Source organism: Lucilia cuprina, chromosome 2, assembly GCF_022045245.1.
Source record: "Lucilia cuprina isolate Lc7/37 chromosome 2, ASM2204524v1, whole genome shotgun sequence".
Classification (NCBI taxonomy): Eukaryota; Metazoa; Arthropoda; class Insecta; order Diptera; family Calliphoridae; genus Lucilia; species Lucilia cuprina.
In genome coordinates, this window is record NC_060950.1 from 33,055,815 (window position 1) to 33,074,033 (window position 18,219).

Below are 18,219 nucleotides of genomic sequence, written 5' to 3' on the forward strand. Positions count from 1 at the left end.
TCTTCAACTATTTATAGAAACAAAATATTTCTGAGATCAATTTCAGTATGATTTGTTTAAAATTGCTTGAGTGACACTAAAAAATATTGTGCAAGTTGTAATATTGGATAACGTTGTATTTAGTATCCAATTTTAAAAGTACCAGTATTGGAACTAGTAACTGTATTTCTCATTATATAACTAACCGATAGCGATTTTGAAAGACACATTTTTCAAAAGCACCCGATAAAACAGAGTCCAAATAGGCCTACTTTTACAACACCGTTACTTATTCATCATTGTTGCATATGAGACGACAGTACGTGCATTAATACAAAAAAAAGAGAAAAACTATTGACCATTTGAAATGCTTTTTGCGCAGTTTCTTTTTTTTCATTACTTCTATTTCAAATGTGCTTTTAATGCATGTGTTTATGCAAATTAATTAAATACGTTTGTTTATTTTTGTTCGTAATTTTTTTCCACTCAAAACATTTCTTTTGCAGCTTTTGTTGCATTTATGTATGTTGCGGTATTTGTTTGGTGTTTTGTTTACATATTTATTTAGTCACTGAACTTTTTTTATTATTTATTTTTTTTACTATTTAGCGAAAGTTTTTTATGATTTTTGTGTTTTTTTAACAAGAAAAAATGCACTTGTGTCTTGTCTATAGAGTCCCAGTTAAGCTGTTCAATTATGTACACTGATAGTTTTCATTTCTTTCATTATTTAAAAAATTAACTCTGACATTTACATACATTTCAATGACTTGTTTGCCATTTATGTGATTTAGTAGGTATATGCATGTTTGTTAGTTTATTTGTTATTTTGGTTAGTTTGTTTAAAAAAGACATTAAAAAAATTTTATTTGTTGCCACTGCCGATATATATGTTGCACAGACCACTTTCATTTAACTCTTTTTTCGTAAACATAAAAAACAAATATACAACTTGAGAAAGTTTCAATAGTTAGTGCGGCTGGCTTAGTTTGTAAAAAGAGTTTTTATTTATGACTTGTAATATGGTTTAACTTGTCAGTAAACTAGTTTATTAACCTTTTACACAAAAATTCATAAATTAAATTGAGGATATAAATAGTTGACTTGTTTAGTGTTAAAATCTATAGAGATTTTTAAAAATAAACAGTTATTAAATAACGGTTATTTTTAACCATATTTCATGTTTTATAGTTTATAATTAATTAATGGCTAAAAATGGGAGTAAATAATTGGAAATTTTATTGAAGAAAAAAATTGTTATTGATTGGTGGTTTAAATTGAAAATGCCGCCTAAACAAGTTAAGAGTTAATTGAAGTACAAGTCTATAGCTGAAGCAAGTTTTTAATTGAGGCAACTATAAACAGTTTGTTGAACTAAGCTTTAAGGGGACGGGTCTTTGCGATGATGAATGTCAACCTAAGAATTGTATTGTATTTCCTTTACAGACTTGTAGCATCAAATCTATAACACTCTTCTCATCCCCCTTTATTAATTTTTTAAAAGTTTCTATTTCAAACTTAATTTAATCAAAAAAATCTAAATGTATACCGTCAACTTAATTTCCTTTTATTTTGTGCATTCATTTCTGGAAAAATAGTAATCAACATTTCTATTTTGAAAACTATATTCAGCTGCAATTTAGGTTAAACAAATAAATGCCATTTCCATTTACTTTCTAAAACAACAAAATCTTTTTGCAACAAAATTATTGTTGCATTTAACCAAAAACTAAACAAAACAGTTGTATAAAAAAAGAAACTAGAAAACAAAATTCACGTGAATAAAACAAATAAGTGATTGGTCATCAGAAAAACTCACAAAAAAATTGAAAAAAAAATTGGAAACAACATTAAGCGAAAAATTCACTTAAAAGTTGCAGCTGCAGTTGTGTTGTGCTTCATTGTTTTTCACGTTTGTTGATGTTCTAGTTTCAGCATATTATTTCCTCACCTCTTGCTACTCGATTTTATGCAGAGCTTTTTTGTTTGTATTTTGTGATCTACGGCTATAAAAGAGTTTTCATTTTTTTCAGCATTTTGTATTTTATTTTTGCTACAAATTCAAATGCATTCAAGCAGAAGTTTTTCTTTCTTCATGTTTTAACCATTATTTTTGTGCTATAGTAACTGCAACACAACTACAGCACAACTATGAATAAATACAACAACTACAGAATTTAACAAAAACATCAACAACATGCAAGAACAACATGAAAATTTGTTAGCAATACTGAATAGCAACAGAAACAAACAAAATATTTATGTACAAGTATTGTGTAAATTTCAGTTTTTTATAAAAAAATAATAGACGAGACACTACTTTGTTAAAAAATGAAAAAAAAAACAATCAAAAAATACTTGGACACATATGAAAATGTTAAAATACATGTTATATACTATACACCGGTATAGAACTTCAAATAATATACATACAAACATATGTAAATACAACTTTATGTGCCTATGCACATACATATGTGAGTGGCCATGACAGCCTTTTCAAAGAATTTATTGTGGCAAACAATTTTTAAATTATTATTTTTTTTCAAAAAGCTTTAAGACACTTATGAGTACACTGAAAATAATCCATGCTTAACTTTACGAAAAAAATTTCGTAACTACTTTTTTAATCAACCTCTTTTCTAATTTTACGAAAGTACGAAAACCTGTCGTAATATCTTTTTTCGTATATATTAAGAAACTTCTTTTTTCTTTTACAAAAATAATTTCGTTAAGGCATGTAAAATTTAACGAAAGTAACGATTTTTTCGTAACAAGATTATTTAGTAATATACAAGAATTATTTTTGATTTTACAAAAAAATTATTTTGTTACAATTTTTTTGTTATTTTCGTAATTTTAAGGGAGTTAAATTAAACGTAATTATTAATTTACTGGAAATTAACTGCCTAATTTCCTGTAAAATTTAATTTAAAAAACATAAAAAATTGTTTTTTTAATTCGCAATCTTTTTCTAAATATTTGTCTTTAAAAAAATCGTAAAATGAACAAATTTTTTTTTTCTAAAATTATATAAAATTATTTTGCATTTTACTAAAATATTTCGTACAATTTCGTATATATTACGAAAGAATTTCGTGGTGCGAAACCACGAAGTATTTCGTACAATGTACAACATTTTTCGTTTATATAAGGCATGGATTATTTTCAATGTACATATTGAAAAAAATATAAAAAATTTTTTGAAATTAATGGGTTTTCCGTTGTCCTAAAATTAGACATTGGGTAAGTTGTTGAGGAACGGTGTCATTATACGATAATTATATAATGGAGCCAAAGTTCTTGCGGAAAGAAAATCTTGATTGTATCAATCAAGTGAATTTTTTCCGATTTGTCTCTAGGGATTAAGTAATAAGGAGGAGCCAACATTGAGCTTTAATAATACTTTTTAAACTATAATATATGGAATGATATCTTTTTGTATGAATGAGATATTAAAATTATCTTGAACACTTAACTAAGATGACTTAACAGCTTAGGTACAAAAACGTGACTAGCGATCTAATTGAACTCTTCTGATACACACTTGATCATAGTAGTCGAATCTATTATACCATAGAATGAGATATTATTGATTACAGAAGCCAAATAACATTGGATTTCTTTAACGATGACTTAACATCATGCGACCAAATTGAACTCTCCTGATACCCATATATATCAAATGAAACACATTTGAGTAAAATCTTAGTCTTATAAAGATACGAGTTGACTAGCGACCAACAAAGACAACATTAAACATTAATAATGGTTTTAAATTAAATATATGAATATGAGGGATGAAACGATTTATAAATGTCCATAGAAGCTTTCTTTTAAGTCACCGACTTAACTTATAAAATTATCTCTAATCACTAAGCGACAGAATCTCAGAAATAAATGGTTCTTAACCTTCTGGTCCCTAGCCTTAAGGTTGATCGTCTATTGGATGAAACGATTTATAAATGTCCATAGAAGCTTTCTTTTAAGTCACCGACTTAACTTATAAAATTATCTCTAATCACTAAGCGGCTGAATCTCAGAAATAAAAGGTTCTTAGCCTTCTGGTCCTTAGCCTTAAGGTTGATCGGCTATTGATATCCGTTATGACATGACACTCCGTTATAACGGACACTTAAAGCTAAGAATCTTCCCCAAATATCCATTTCACAAATTACTGACAATTGCTGATCGATTTTCAGAAAAATTTAAGGTTCCTGACCTTCACTAACATTACTATGAAATTAACTTCTTGCCTTTTTCCGACTATATCTGACGATTTATTAGAAATGAGGTGTTTTTTACCCTTCACTGACAGTGAATCATTCATTGTTATCGAGATTTGAAGCATAAAGTTTGAAAACTTCGATTTAAATGGAGAATTGCAGCATACATAGAAAGAGCACTACCTATTGGATTACTCTAATCAGATATGTGAAAAATATTTCGTATTAAGCATACATGTACATTTTTAGAACTATTCCAACTGAAGGACCTTTGAATGTATTTTCTAATTGCAATTGATCCGTTTAACCTAACCTTACCTAATATTTACAAACTAACAATCAAAAAATTCCTTTCAAACACTGCTCCGACATGCTCTTCACGACTGGTCACCTTTTTCCAACATCCCATAACAATTCTTATAATTCAAATGTAAACACGTAAATATCTTCCCATACATATTGTACACTCTAACACACACCAACCGACTGAACGACCGATCAACAGACGGACAATTTAACATTTGTAACGTTTATTGTTTGTGAAGTCTGCTTTTCAAAAGTTGCTGATGCACACACAGGAATTTTTGTTCATTTATGTTTTTGTTGTTGTTTTTTATTGTTTAGATTCTATTCTTCTAAAAACATATTATTATTGTAGATGAATTAAGAAATATTTCATTGAAGTGAGTGAAGGTATGTATCCATGGATGCTATGGCTGGTTTACATATAAAACGACAAATGTTTTGTTTTTTTATTTTTGGTAACTAAACAATAACAAAACAAAATATCTATAAATGAATGTTATTTTAACAGGTGTCAAAAGCACCTGGAATTAAAAAATTTATTAATGTTTATGAAAAGATAATTTAATTATGTATTTCAAATCAATAGAATTTTAAGTAAATAAATAAGTTAAAGGAAGTAGTTGTTATTTTTGTAATAATTGTTGAATAATAAAATTAAAGAATTTGTAAATGATTAATAAAGAAAATTAATTTTTCTTTAATCTACATATTGTACATATAATTATAAAACAATTCTACAGATAAATTTTTAAAAATTCTTCTTAATAGATAATATTATTAGAATTTTAACTTCTTATCCAAAATTAAATTAACATTTCTTTTTGATAAACCTTCATATTTTGTTAATATTAGAGTAAACAGAAGAATCTAGTCTATTGTAGACATAACCTTCATAGTTGCAAATAATTTATGCAAATGCTGTTGGTATTAAAAACAACAATATTTACACAACAACAAAATATTCTATTGATTTTAATAAACTCTACCCCATAAGAAACTTTAAAAAATAAATCAAAAAAGTAAACAATAATCTCTAAAGATATTCTTTTTTTTTTTTGCATTTCTTAACATTTTTCACCATTCAATATGATGTGATTATGAGCAAACAAGATAATCTTTGTTTTGTTGCATGAAGTAATAGAAGTATAGTTTGGTGGAAAGGGACCAAAACGAAGTATCTGGAATTTTATCAGATAAATCTTATATAATATACGCTATAAGCATAACAATACATGGGGAACGAATAATACGCATACATGGGAAATAAATTGCAAAAAGAAAAAAAAAACAACAACAAACATGTTCAAATGAATTGAATTGAAGAAATAACGATGGTGAACAGAACATTCATGCTATGGAGCGAAAAGAAGCGTTAAGTATTCCCTTTTTTACATAATAAAACTGAGTACTTGTGCATAAAATATCTAGAGATTTGTGGATATAAATATAAACTTACAAAGGATATGGAAACCCTTTCAATAACGAAATTGTGAATAGAAAAAAATAAGTATGTAAGTAAGGAAAAAAGTTTACGCTTATCATCCCATCATCGAAAATTATTTTAAGAAAGAACACTGTAGTAAACCTGAGCAGTGTAATAAAACCATTTATAACAAATAGTACTTTTGTCAAAAGGAGTTAATTTTTAATAATTAAGATACGAAATATTAACCTAGTCAAAGTTTTGTTAAACTAACCGGATTCTGAATTAAGTAGAAATTGAACTCAAATCATGCTTATTATGGGATAAATATCATATTTTACTTTCTTAAATCAATCTTATTTATTTCAAATCAAGTATGGATTTGAGCTTAAATCGAAAGTACATTTTAAGATCTCTTTGACACAATAAAGACTTACATTAGGTTTTCCGAACTTAGCGGATCAGTACCTGAATCACCGTACTTAACGTACTTTTGAAACCGACCCCGATTGATTTGAGTAAAGAATTTGTTTTGAGTGTATGAGCAAGTGGATCTTACTTTTTGGGATATCTGAGAAGAGATCAATGCGGACTTGCTTAACTTAAGTAGGGTTTCAAGAAAGTTCTATTCCTCTAAATTCCAGTATTAAAATTGTCAGACAAAAAAAATTTAAAAAGTAATGTTTTTTGTGTTGTGGTTATAACCATCATCACTGCCATCACATCATCGTCATCATCATCATTTTCACCATCGACATCAATTTTAACATTGTCGGCATAAGAAAAAATATCTTTCTTTTATAAACAGGCACTCAACACAAAACAAAAAAGGATTCACAAGAATATACATATTGCTAGGAACCTTTAAAATTTGCTACTGAAAAAAATAAAGCATAAACTTTTCTTGGTAGTCACTCAAGCATAAACTATTTTTACTGTTCACTTTTCGTTTCGTTTTTTTCCAGTTTCTTAACCAAAACTTTTGCGTATTCTAAACCGTAGAAATAAAGAACAGAAAAAAAAACAAACAAATAAGAAACACAATAAATGGTATTGAAGATGATGACAATGATAATGTTGATATGAAATTATACATACGAATAGAATGATACTTCAGCATATACAGCTCAATAAAACTCCTTGAAGCATGCATTAAGTGCATATTGTTTTTGTTTTTCATACTTTTTCCTATATCTTCCTTATTTCCCTACTCTATGTGAGGTACTTGTGACGCGGTGTTTTTTTTCACAATTGAGGTAAACCAGGTTGGAAAAAATGAAAAGGAAAACAAATAACTGCAAAGAAAAAAGTGAAAATAAAACACGAAATGTCTTTAAGTCAAATCATGAATTTTGTGTTAATGGTATACATGTAATGCGGCTTATGTAAATAAAAATTGGTTTCCCTTTAATATTAAACAGTTTTCCAAGCTTATGATTTTACAAGGATGTAGTGGAAATGCTGCATTAGGAAGGAACTGTTTTTACCCTGTTGAATCTAGTTATAGAGATGCAATTGCTTTTACTTACCTATTAACATACTTATCAGTGACTACTACATAATATTTCAATTACATAGAAGTAGTATAATAAATGCTTAGGAATATATATTGCTTGTGACAGAAATGTTGTAGTTATTTTCCGTTTTCAAGTAATGTTCATTGTGTGATTGCTTTGAAACATATAATTTTGCTGAATGTAGGGTATATAAGCATTACTGCCATAAACAACATTTCTCTGTTTTCGACATTTTTGTTACATTCATTACTATCACTCTGTTGCGTTCTGTTCTTCACTCATCTACCCATAACTACCCGGTAGCTATTTCAAACTTATAATTTGCAGTTTAAATTTACCCACAACCTGCACTTGCCCACTGGAGGCACAGAATGGCGAAAATACGGTACCACTGTCAGAGATTGCAAATTTTCCGATCTCTTTCTGTAAGTGAATATACCAAAGTCGATTTCAGGACTTGTCATAAATGGACCATTGAAAATTTTAAGGTTATACACGAAACCCAGACGTGTAGAAGGAATCTGTTGTTATATTGATGGCTATAAACTAAAAGTAAACTAGCATCCAGGCAGAAGTCCGCACTATCATGGAATACTTATATGGATGGGATTGAACATGAGTAACCGATCAATTTTTCAATCATAAATAATAGATATTTTGTGCATGAAAGGATTAATAGGAAGAAGAAAGATTATATTACAGACCACTAAGGGATAATCGCTTATGAAATAAAACGAATTCTGAATAAAATACAAGGAAATTTCCTACAGCTACTTGGAATAATGAGTAGGACCACCATAATCCTTAAAGGTAAATACTACGACTTAGAAGAGCTAGTAATCAGGTTTACAAGAATAACTACACAAAATTGGACGGAGTTGATTCACAAGAATGTAGAACATGCATTCAACACTTTCATATTACTTCCTTCACTTAAAATAATAGAATGGACCATCAAAATCCTTTGTGGTGATCAGAACGCGACGAAATTTTGAAGTCTTCTCAGAATAATAAGTCCAAGGTTAGCAAGATGATGGATACATAAGTTTACGGGAACAACATTTCGAACGGATTCATAAGATTGTAGATGACATTGAAATATTAAAACACTTTATCTTTTATTGCCAGAATTTCGTCGATATTAGATCCACATATCAGGAGAGCCATGATCTAAAAATTCTTTTGAATTAAATTATCTATTCTATCCATATATTTCAGTTTTTTTCACTAATATTTTTAATAAAAAATGGGGCACATATCTCGCCAATATCAGTCAAATTTAATGTAATATACGTCTTCTCTTCAAATTTGCAAAAGGTATACATTACCACCGTTAAAACTGTTGGTTACATATATATACATATTTAAGAATATGCGACAACATTCACATACATACATATGCATTTATGCCATATTTTGTTTACCATGCACATAACCAAGCATAAGGCACAAACTGACTGCTTACATAGAGCAAGAAACGTGTCTTTTATGCAAAATTTTCATTTTTTCAAGTAGGATTTTAAAGTTACATTCACATGCAGCTAGTAAAGACAACATACTTATATATGTACATGTAAGTATATGTATATATGTATATGTTCACTAGTTTTATACCCGCATTATTAGCAGCTAAAATTCAACTAATGATTTCTGTTTTAAGATAAACATAAAAAATATCACTGTGATATACGTAAACAAACATAAAAACATGTTAGCTATATTGTTGTTTACCCATTTTATGTACATATATATATTTTTTAGTTATTTGTATTATTTTTTTTTCTAAATAAAACCTCTTTAGGCTTTTGTTCTTAGTACTCAGACATTGACACTGACTTTGGCTTAAGGCATAATATACACATTCTAAGGCTTAAGGCAACAGCATGCATCATGCAACTTATTTTAATGAAATGCAGTGTCACTTTTTTGTTGCTGTTATCATACATGTTGCTAAAAACAATTCATGCTAGTAAGTACATATGTCTGCAATACATGTATATTGTGCATATGTGTGTTATTGTTTGCTAGATTAAGTGTTTTGTAGGTGTAGTTTTTTGCAATATTTTTAAATGGTTTTACTAAAAATAATATAGCTATAATATTTTCCCATATTGAATACCCCTACTTTATTTTTCCCCTATATTTTCTTTGTTCTCTATTTGCTGTGCTTCAACACTTCGTATTATATCCCATACTACTAGGAATTATCGCATAATTTTTAAAGTGTCTTCAATGTCAATCGATTCCTTGGTTTCGCTTCGCTTTAGCACACATCTTCATCACTTATACGTTGATGTGTTGAAAGAATCACTCAATCGTTGTGAAAAATCTATGTTTAATCAATACTTAGTCAAGCACAATAAAATGTCTGGAAATGTTTTTCTTTTTTTTTTTGTAATTCAGTATTTGCTAGATTTTTTGGAATTTTTATTAAAAAGCTTTAAATTCATTTAGAGGAAAATTTTTATAATAATAAATTATTACGTAAAACAAGAAATTAGTGAAAAATTTAAAGCATTTATTCCAAGTCCAATTAAATTATACGTTATACCAAAATACTGGGGTGGGAATTATGCATTTGTCTTATGTTTGTAACACCCAAAACTATTTGTCCTACACCCACCTTAAAGTATACCAATCGTCTCAGAATCTTGAGTCGATTAGATATGTCCGTCCGTCTGTATGTCTGTTCATGCAAAGCTTCGAAATGTTCATTTTTACCCAAGGCAATGTCTATTGAAAATTAATAAAAGACATTATTTCGCCTAGCGCCGATACAACCATACCCGCGAACAGGGCTTTTAAGCTCAAAATTTAGTTTATAAAAGTCTATTTATACCTTACACCACTGATGTTTGTAACGCACAATAATATTGGTCCCATCTTAAAGTATACCAATCGGCTCAGAATCATTTTCTGAGTCGATAAAACTTATAATCAAACTACAGATCGCAATGAAATTTGGTACATGATCTTCTATTGTCACAGGGACGAACCCTATTGAAAATGGTTAAGATTAGTCCATTATTTCACCTAGCCACCATACAACTGAACCCACCAATAGGGCTTGTAAACCTTGTAATCAAATTACAATTATTTTGGAGATAATTCAATTAAATTTTGCTTTTAAATTTTTTAATCATACTATAGGTCTCAATTTTGGAGGTAATTCAATAAAAATTGGCACATGAAATTCTATGATACCGTAAACAAATCCTGTTGAAAATGGAAACCTTGTAAACTTTGTAATCAAACTACAGGCCACAATTTTAGAGATAATTCAACGAAATTTGGCACATAATCTTTAATTGTACCGTAGACGAAACCTTTTGAAAATAGTTATCATCGGTCCATTATTGAGTATATAGGGCTTTCATCATTTTTTGACCCTATAAAAAGCCCCCATCAAAATTTTACTTAAATTTACAGTTTTATTAAACAATAAATGAATTAAGTATATCTTATTAATTAAATGCTTTATTATGGAAAATAAATCACATTTTATTCGTCTACAGGTGTAGGGTATTGTATGGTCGGCCTCGCCCGACTATAACTTCTTACTTGTTTTGGCTTCAATTTATGAACATATGCATTTTAAAAATTTACATTTAATTAAAGTATGATTTTCCTTATTTAATCAAAATTTTTAAGGATAATCAATGGAATTCGTTCTTGAGATAAAAGTAACATAATTTCTTTGCATTTATTTTGATTATTGCGGTAGTTTGATTATTATTATTTATATGGACAGGCTAATGGACTAACATTGTATTGACATCTAGTTCTGTTTTTATATAAATCGTGGTATTTTAACTATAAATATTTTAAAAATTACCCAGCAAAAACTTTAATTACTATGCAAGGGGTTAAAATGCTAAAATTTACTTACGCAAAAGCTTTGTGAAACATTATTTTAACACGGTCATACCATTAAGGACAAGTACTTACTGATCGCAAACGCTTACTTGCAAGAAAGAGGTCTAAAGAATAGTAACCCCCATAATTTCGCTATATAAAATTATAATATTTGAATCAAAAAATGGCTAGTCGTTTTGACCGATCATAAGTTCTTTTCTATTTAAACTTAAATACAAATGCAATATTTTATATTAATTTTTCCTTTCCTTTCTTTATTTACAGGTAATTTTTCATTTCCACTTCAATAAATTCTGCAATGTCAACAATATCGTCAATATGAGTAAGAAATCACTAACAATACTACTTTTCATTCAAAGAAAAAATATTATATTCATAAATGTTAAACAACTACTAATAATATAGTTAATTGCTTTACTATTAAAAAGCGGATATATTAATTTACTCCATGAAATCAAGTTAACATGAATGAACATGTAATATATTTTTTTTAATATATAAAAAACTATAAACCGGAAATTAATTATATGCACAAAGTATTAACGAGATGCAATTTAATAATATTACACATAGGGTTTAAAACTAAAAAACAAACTTTTTGCAAAAAAAAGAAAAGTTTTGTAAAATCTCTTAGTATGAGCAAACAAATAATAACATAAATTTATTAAATAACAGTAATGGGTAAAACACATAACATCATTGAAGAAGTGCATCCGATTTTAATTACGTTTTGAAAGATTTATTTATTATTTTTATTTATATTACACAAACAGATTATGTACCTATACATAAGTTTGACAGAAATACCCCCGACTGTTTTAAATATACCAAAAATGTAGTGTGTATATAAATGGCCTGTATCTTATTGTATTTAAATGTAGATTACATTATTGTAAAAATATTTTGGTTCCGCCACAAAGTCTCTGTGTATAACACTAACTAATTTTTTCGTTAAATTAAAAATAAAAACTCTTATTATTATTTTCGTTTTTTGAACTGAAAACTAAAAAATAAAGTTAACATTACTATTTATGAAAAAATTGCATACACAACACAAGAACTGAAATAATAGAATTGTTATAAACTGCAAAAACCTGCAAGCGTAAAAATGCAAGTTTTATGACGTTGACATACAATCGCCATTGTAAAGCTTTTTTTGTTGCTGTTGTTGTTAACTTTTTTTGTTGGCGCTGTTGTCATATGTATGTAAAGAATACAACAACAACAAATTGGAATGGAGACAACAACAGCAGCAAAACAAAGTGAACATCATAACTATTTGTTAGCAATGTTTTGTAAAATTCATATTTAACCCTTTTATGATCAAACAGGGCCATTAATTCGGTCATTGCTATAAATTTAAAAAAAATAGTAAACTTTTATGTTAGTCACAGCTGAGCAGCTAAGTGGAAGCAAGTATTTAATGGTACTTGGTGGATGTTTAAAAAAAGGTTGTGTAATTATGAAAAAAGATAAAGATTTTAAAAATTTTTTGAATACTTAATATGCAAGTAGAACTTTAAAATATATCAAATTTCCATTTTAATCCTACCCAACATTAAAGAAGATACAAAAGAGTATACATTCTCTATGATTTTATTAGATCCTATATTATGCCCGTCTACCTAAATCAATAGAGCTAGCATGCTAAAATATCTAACAAATTTTTACATTCGAAAAAATTTGCATGCTATCGGATAACGATTTCACTTAACTCCATTGTAAATGCATCAACATGTTTTTTATACCCACACATTTTACACCAGTACAAATATCAAAGTTATGCCCATCAAAAAAATTAAATAGGAAACAAGAAAGTTGTATTAGAAACAAAATTATTTGATTCATCATCGAGCCTTTACCCTTGAAGTTGTTCTTGACAATAATAAATTTATTTTCGATATATCTTTCTTTTAATATAATTGAAGTAAAAAGTTCTATTAGTTATTTAGTTCAACATGATCAACATTCATCTGAATTCGCTCGTTCAATTTCGTAAAGCAGTGCTTGTAATATTGTGTGTCCTATCAGAGCACGAACCTTCTTGCTCGTTTCAAGCAGATTTCTCGTCTTGTTTTCCTCAGGGTCATCCCATGGGATCTTTATGGTTTAAATTGTTTTTAAAGTTAATATGTACATTCGTCCTACCGTTTCCAAGTATTCCTGAGTGGTTCATATGATGTAAGCCTTACCACTGGGAGAGTATTGTAATGTCTTGTTGTGTTGTACAATCCAACAATATTATAGATTTATTTCCATTACCCTCCTGGCTGTCTTTAAATATATTAAGCCCTATTGACCTTATTTATTCTAATCCTACATATAATATAATTTTCTCGTCACAGTTTGGAACAAAAAACATACGCAGAAAATCAATTTTCTAAAACCATTTACAAACAAATTTTCATGTATTTTTATACCCTACACCACTATAGTGGGGAGGGTATTATGCGTTTGTGCTGAAGTTTGTAACACGCAAAAATATTGGTCCACCTTAAAGTATACCAATCACCTCAGAATCACTTTCTGAGTCGATTTAGCTATGTCCGTCTGTCCGTCCGTCTTTCTGTGTGTCCATGTAAACCTTGTGCGCACGCTACAGGTCGCAATTTTCAAGATAATTTGATGAAATTTGGCACATACTCTTTTTTTGGTTCAAGGACGAACGCTATTGAAAATGGTTAAAATCGGTACATGATTTCTCCTAGCCCCCCTACAACCGTACCCCCCGAATCGGGTCTTTAGGCTCATAATTACGTTAAATGTATTATAATGTCAACAAAAATCAACAAAAAATAGTTTTATAGACCAATAAATGACGATGCTAATTTTTATAGTGATCGGGCCTCATACAAACTCCCCTTCAGATATTAATATTAGGTCAAAATTAACTTATTATTACTAATAAAACGATTAAAATAAAACAAAGAAAATGACTTCGAAGTAGACGTTATTTCACCTACCAAAATTTATAAGGATAGGCCCATATTTACCCCTTCTCCCCTATGAGCCCTCTTGCAGAAAATCTCTTTTTTGTCAACAATAAGTAAAAATATTCCACAATAAAACAAATTAAATGCTTTATTTAAAAAAAAATCTACAATTTTAACATACTGACTTGTGTAGTGTATCATATGGTCGGCAATGTCCGACTATAAATTCATACTTGTTTTAATATTATAATATACAAGTTTGGGTACTACGTTTAGAAGAGGGATAAACCGCAGCTTCTATTCCTGCTTCATTCCTTTTATTTTTAAAATTTAAAATTTTCAAAAATTGTATTAAAGTTATAGCCCTAATATATTATTATTTATTTTATATTAACATTAAAGCACACCTCCTAAATTTTAAAATTAAAATTATACCTTTCCTAGCATTTAAAAGTACATTAATATATACACATATATAAATTATTGGTGGGTGGTGTTGCTCATTGCTTAGATAAAATCTAACTAAACGACCTAAAAACCCACCAATTAAAGGGTTAAATACTTTCAAAGCATATAACTGTGGTAAAGTACAAATAAGAAACTATGCAGTGAAAGCCTGTTAGTCCGATTTTTGTATATTACTACAAGTTCTGTATATATCACAACCGGACTTTAAAAATTCTATTGGTGCTTTTTCTTTGTTCAATTCTACTATATATATGTATAAAATATAAAATACTATTCTATCATTCCTTTTATTGTTCGTTGTAAAAATACATTTAAAATTCTAGTCAGACGCGTCAACATATTCCATCACATAAACTAAATACTTACATTTGTATGTACATTTATATGTATGAAGGCATGTACACACGTTAGATACAAAATACCACAGTTGCATTTTTGCCATAACAAATCGTGACAAATATTATTTAAAACAAAAAGTGCACAACATATGATGCGTAAGTACAGTGGTATACTTGCATATATATGTACATACATATGTACATATATATACACATGTATCGTTGTGTGTTACAGGTAAATGTGAAGTAAATTGTTTAATGATATATAGAACAAAATACATGCTTGCGCGAGATACATGCTTAGATATGAATAAATATAATGTTTATTTGCAACAAGAGTGACATAACTTTAAAAAACTAGTTTTGGAAAACAACGTTTAACTAGAGTTTATACATCGTTTGTTAATGTTTAAAGGCTTTCAAAAGCTTTAAGAAATTGTAAAATTTGAAGTTATAACTATTTTCACGGAAATGATCTATGTATTTTTTTAAATGTTTTTACTATTTTCGTGCATGTCACCATTACTTTTGCGAAGGTATGAGTTTTATCGTAAAACCTGGTTTTAATGACTTTGTTAAGTTCTTCTTTCGCTTTATTTTTATTAAACAAGTATAAAAGAACATAAATGTATATGGTTAATTAAGTCATGATATCAAAGATACAATAAAGAAACTAGAACAAAAATCTGTTTAGGAAGTTTCTGTTTTTTGTTTGTACAAAAAAAAATTATAATAAAAAATAAATGTATGTCACTGTGCTATAGTTTTTGCACATAGCTAAATTAAATAAAAAAAATATAGTTTTATTAAAGAATATATGTATTGCTTTTAATGGGGTTAATTAAATTATAGGCAATTTAGTAAAATTTAAAAAAATAGAAACATTATATTTCCATCAACGTTATGATAGTAAAAGTACCAGACAATAACTTAAAAAACGATTTTTATGTTCGACCTAATTTTTGCTAGAACTTTTTACTATATTTTTCTGTGTTTGTTAAATTGTCATTTTTGTAACGTGAAAAATCTCTACATACATATATACTATAGTGTAGAAAATTTATGTTTGCGTCAAAGCCTGAATACATGGTAAAAATCAATTTGAATATCAAATATCGTAAAAGGTTTTTAACTGAAATAAAAAAAAACAAGGAAGATTTGAATGGGATTTTTTATATATTAGTTTATTGTCCTACTTAATCGTATGAAAATGTTGGAAATTATTTGAAACATGAAAATCTCAAGACTTGTAAAACAAATTAAATGAATGTCACAAAATTGTGACAATTTTGCCAAAGTAATCGAGATATCTGACTTCTTACTATAAAAGTCCCGATGAGAAATGAGAGGCTTCAATGAAAGTTCTGACAAACACCGCACAACATCACCTATACATACAATATTTATACCCTGCACCACTATAGTGGGGAGGGTATTGTACGTTTGTGCTGATGTTTGTAACACACAAAAATATTGGTCCAATACCCACCTAAAAGTATACCGATCGATTCAGAATCATTTTTTTGACTCGATTAAGACATGTCCGTCCGTCTGTCAGTTTGGCTGGCTGGCTGTCCATGTAAACCTTGTGCGCAAGGTATAGGTCGCAATTATCAATATAATTTGATGAAATTGTTTTTTGGCACAAGGACGAAGTCTATTAAAATTTTTTTAAAATGGTCATTATTTCACCTAGCCTCCATACAACCGTACCTCGCGATTTGGACTTTTTATGCCATAATTACACCAAATATACAATTATCTTTCTAAAAATTGACACAAATAAGTTTTATATAAGTATAAATGACACTGAAGATTTTCGTAATGATCGGCCCTTATTTGACCCTAGCCCCCATACAAACCCCCTTCAAAAAATGTCTTAAACGTCTAAAATTGACTTGTAATCATTTGTATCGCATTGAAACTCAACAAAACAAACTGTTATTTTAAATTATACCCTTTTCTCAAATTTAATGTTTGAACTATATTCTACATAAAGCCAAATTTAGAAAATTTTGTTTTTTTTTATCAGCAAATTGCATAAAGACTTTGGAATTAAGATGAAATTCAACATAAAAGTTTCTTTATGAAATATAAAAATTTTTAAAACATACTCATGGTGTAGGGTATTAATAGGTCGGCCATGCCCGACTATACTTTCTTACTCTTGTTTTTATATATTGTATACTTTCACGAAATTTCATAAAATTATATAAATTTCAGTTTTAATGTAAAGATTATCCTTGATAGACAACTATTAAGTACTGATCATATATATTCTCGACATTAAAAGAATCAGCAATATGTTGAGACGGTATCATTATCAAAATAAATCCTTAATTCAATATTCTAATATCACAATTAGGGTTTCAAAACAGTCATTTCGCTTACCCCTTACTACTTACGATATGGCAGTTTAGATCAATTCATTCGGCCTACCGAGTCCCGAGGCACCAGAGACTTTTGTTAAACATCCAGATTGAAATCTCAGCAGATTCGTGATTTATGTAACACCTCTATTTCCCGATATTGCAATTGCAATCAGATGAAGGAAGTTTTACCAAAACAACGTTATCTAAGATATACTGAGATATACAGGACTTACTGACATCATTTAGTAGACTCAGAAAATTCTGATTCAGAGCAGTGCACTATTATTTGTATCACGTGTTTGTGCTGATGTTTGTAATGCACAGTTAAATGATGCAGAAAGTTAAATGATTACTTTAACTTCAACAAAAACTAACTAACTAACTAACTAACTAACTAACTTCAAAATAAAAACTAACATAAAAATGCAGGCTTTAAAAACTTTTTTAGCCAATTTAAAAATTTATTCAAAATTGTAAACATAGGTTTAAAAAAACGGGATATTTAAGACAATTTAAAAAGTTATTTAAATAACAAAAAAAAACAAATCAATTTAATCTAAACAAATTATTTTATATGTGTAGTAAAGATCTATTTAGCAAATATACATTTTAAAAATATTATATCAAGTCTACATTTTTTAAAAATTATGGCCAAAAAACACCATCTTTATGGAAATAAAGTAACAAACTTTTACTTTGTTAATTTCACAGTATGCCAATCAACCAATCAATCAATAATAGTATTCGTATGTTCTCTCAAAAATAATATTGACTTTCTACA

The 18,219-nt window shown here is 28.4% G+C and overlaps 1 protein-coding gene and 1 long non-coding RNA gene across 6 annotated transcripts in view; both read left to right on the forward strand.

Annotated features, from left to right (window-relative positions):
• LOC111691206 (fasciclin-3) overlaps positions 1 to 18,219 on the forward strand; it is a 186,307-nt gene that overhangs the window by 52,178 nt on the left and 115,910 nt on the right. The gene's annotated exons all lie outside the window — the stretch shown is intronic.
• LOC124421371 overlaps positions 5,484 to 18,219 on the forward strand; it is a 36,657-nt gene continuing 23,921 nt past the window's right edge. The window contains exons 1-2 of the long non-coding RNA XR_006941617.1: positions 5,484 to 6,022; positions 11,592 to 11,649. This is a non-coding gene — a long non-coding RNA (uncharacterized LOC124421371). The remainder of the gene's footprint in view (positions 6,023 to 11,591; positions 11,650 to 18,219) is intronic.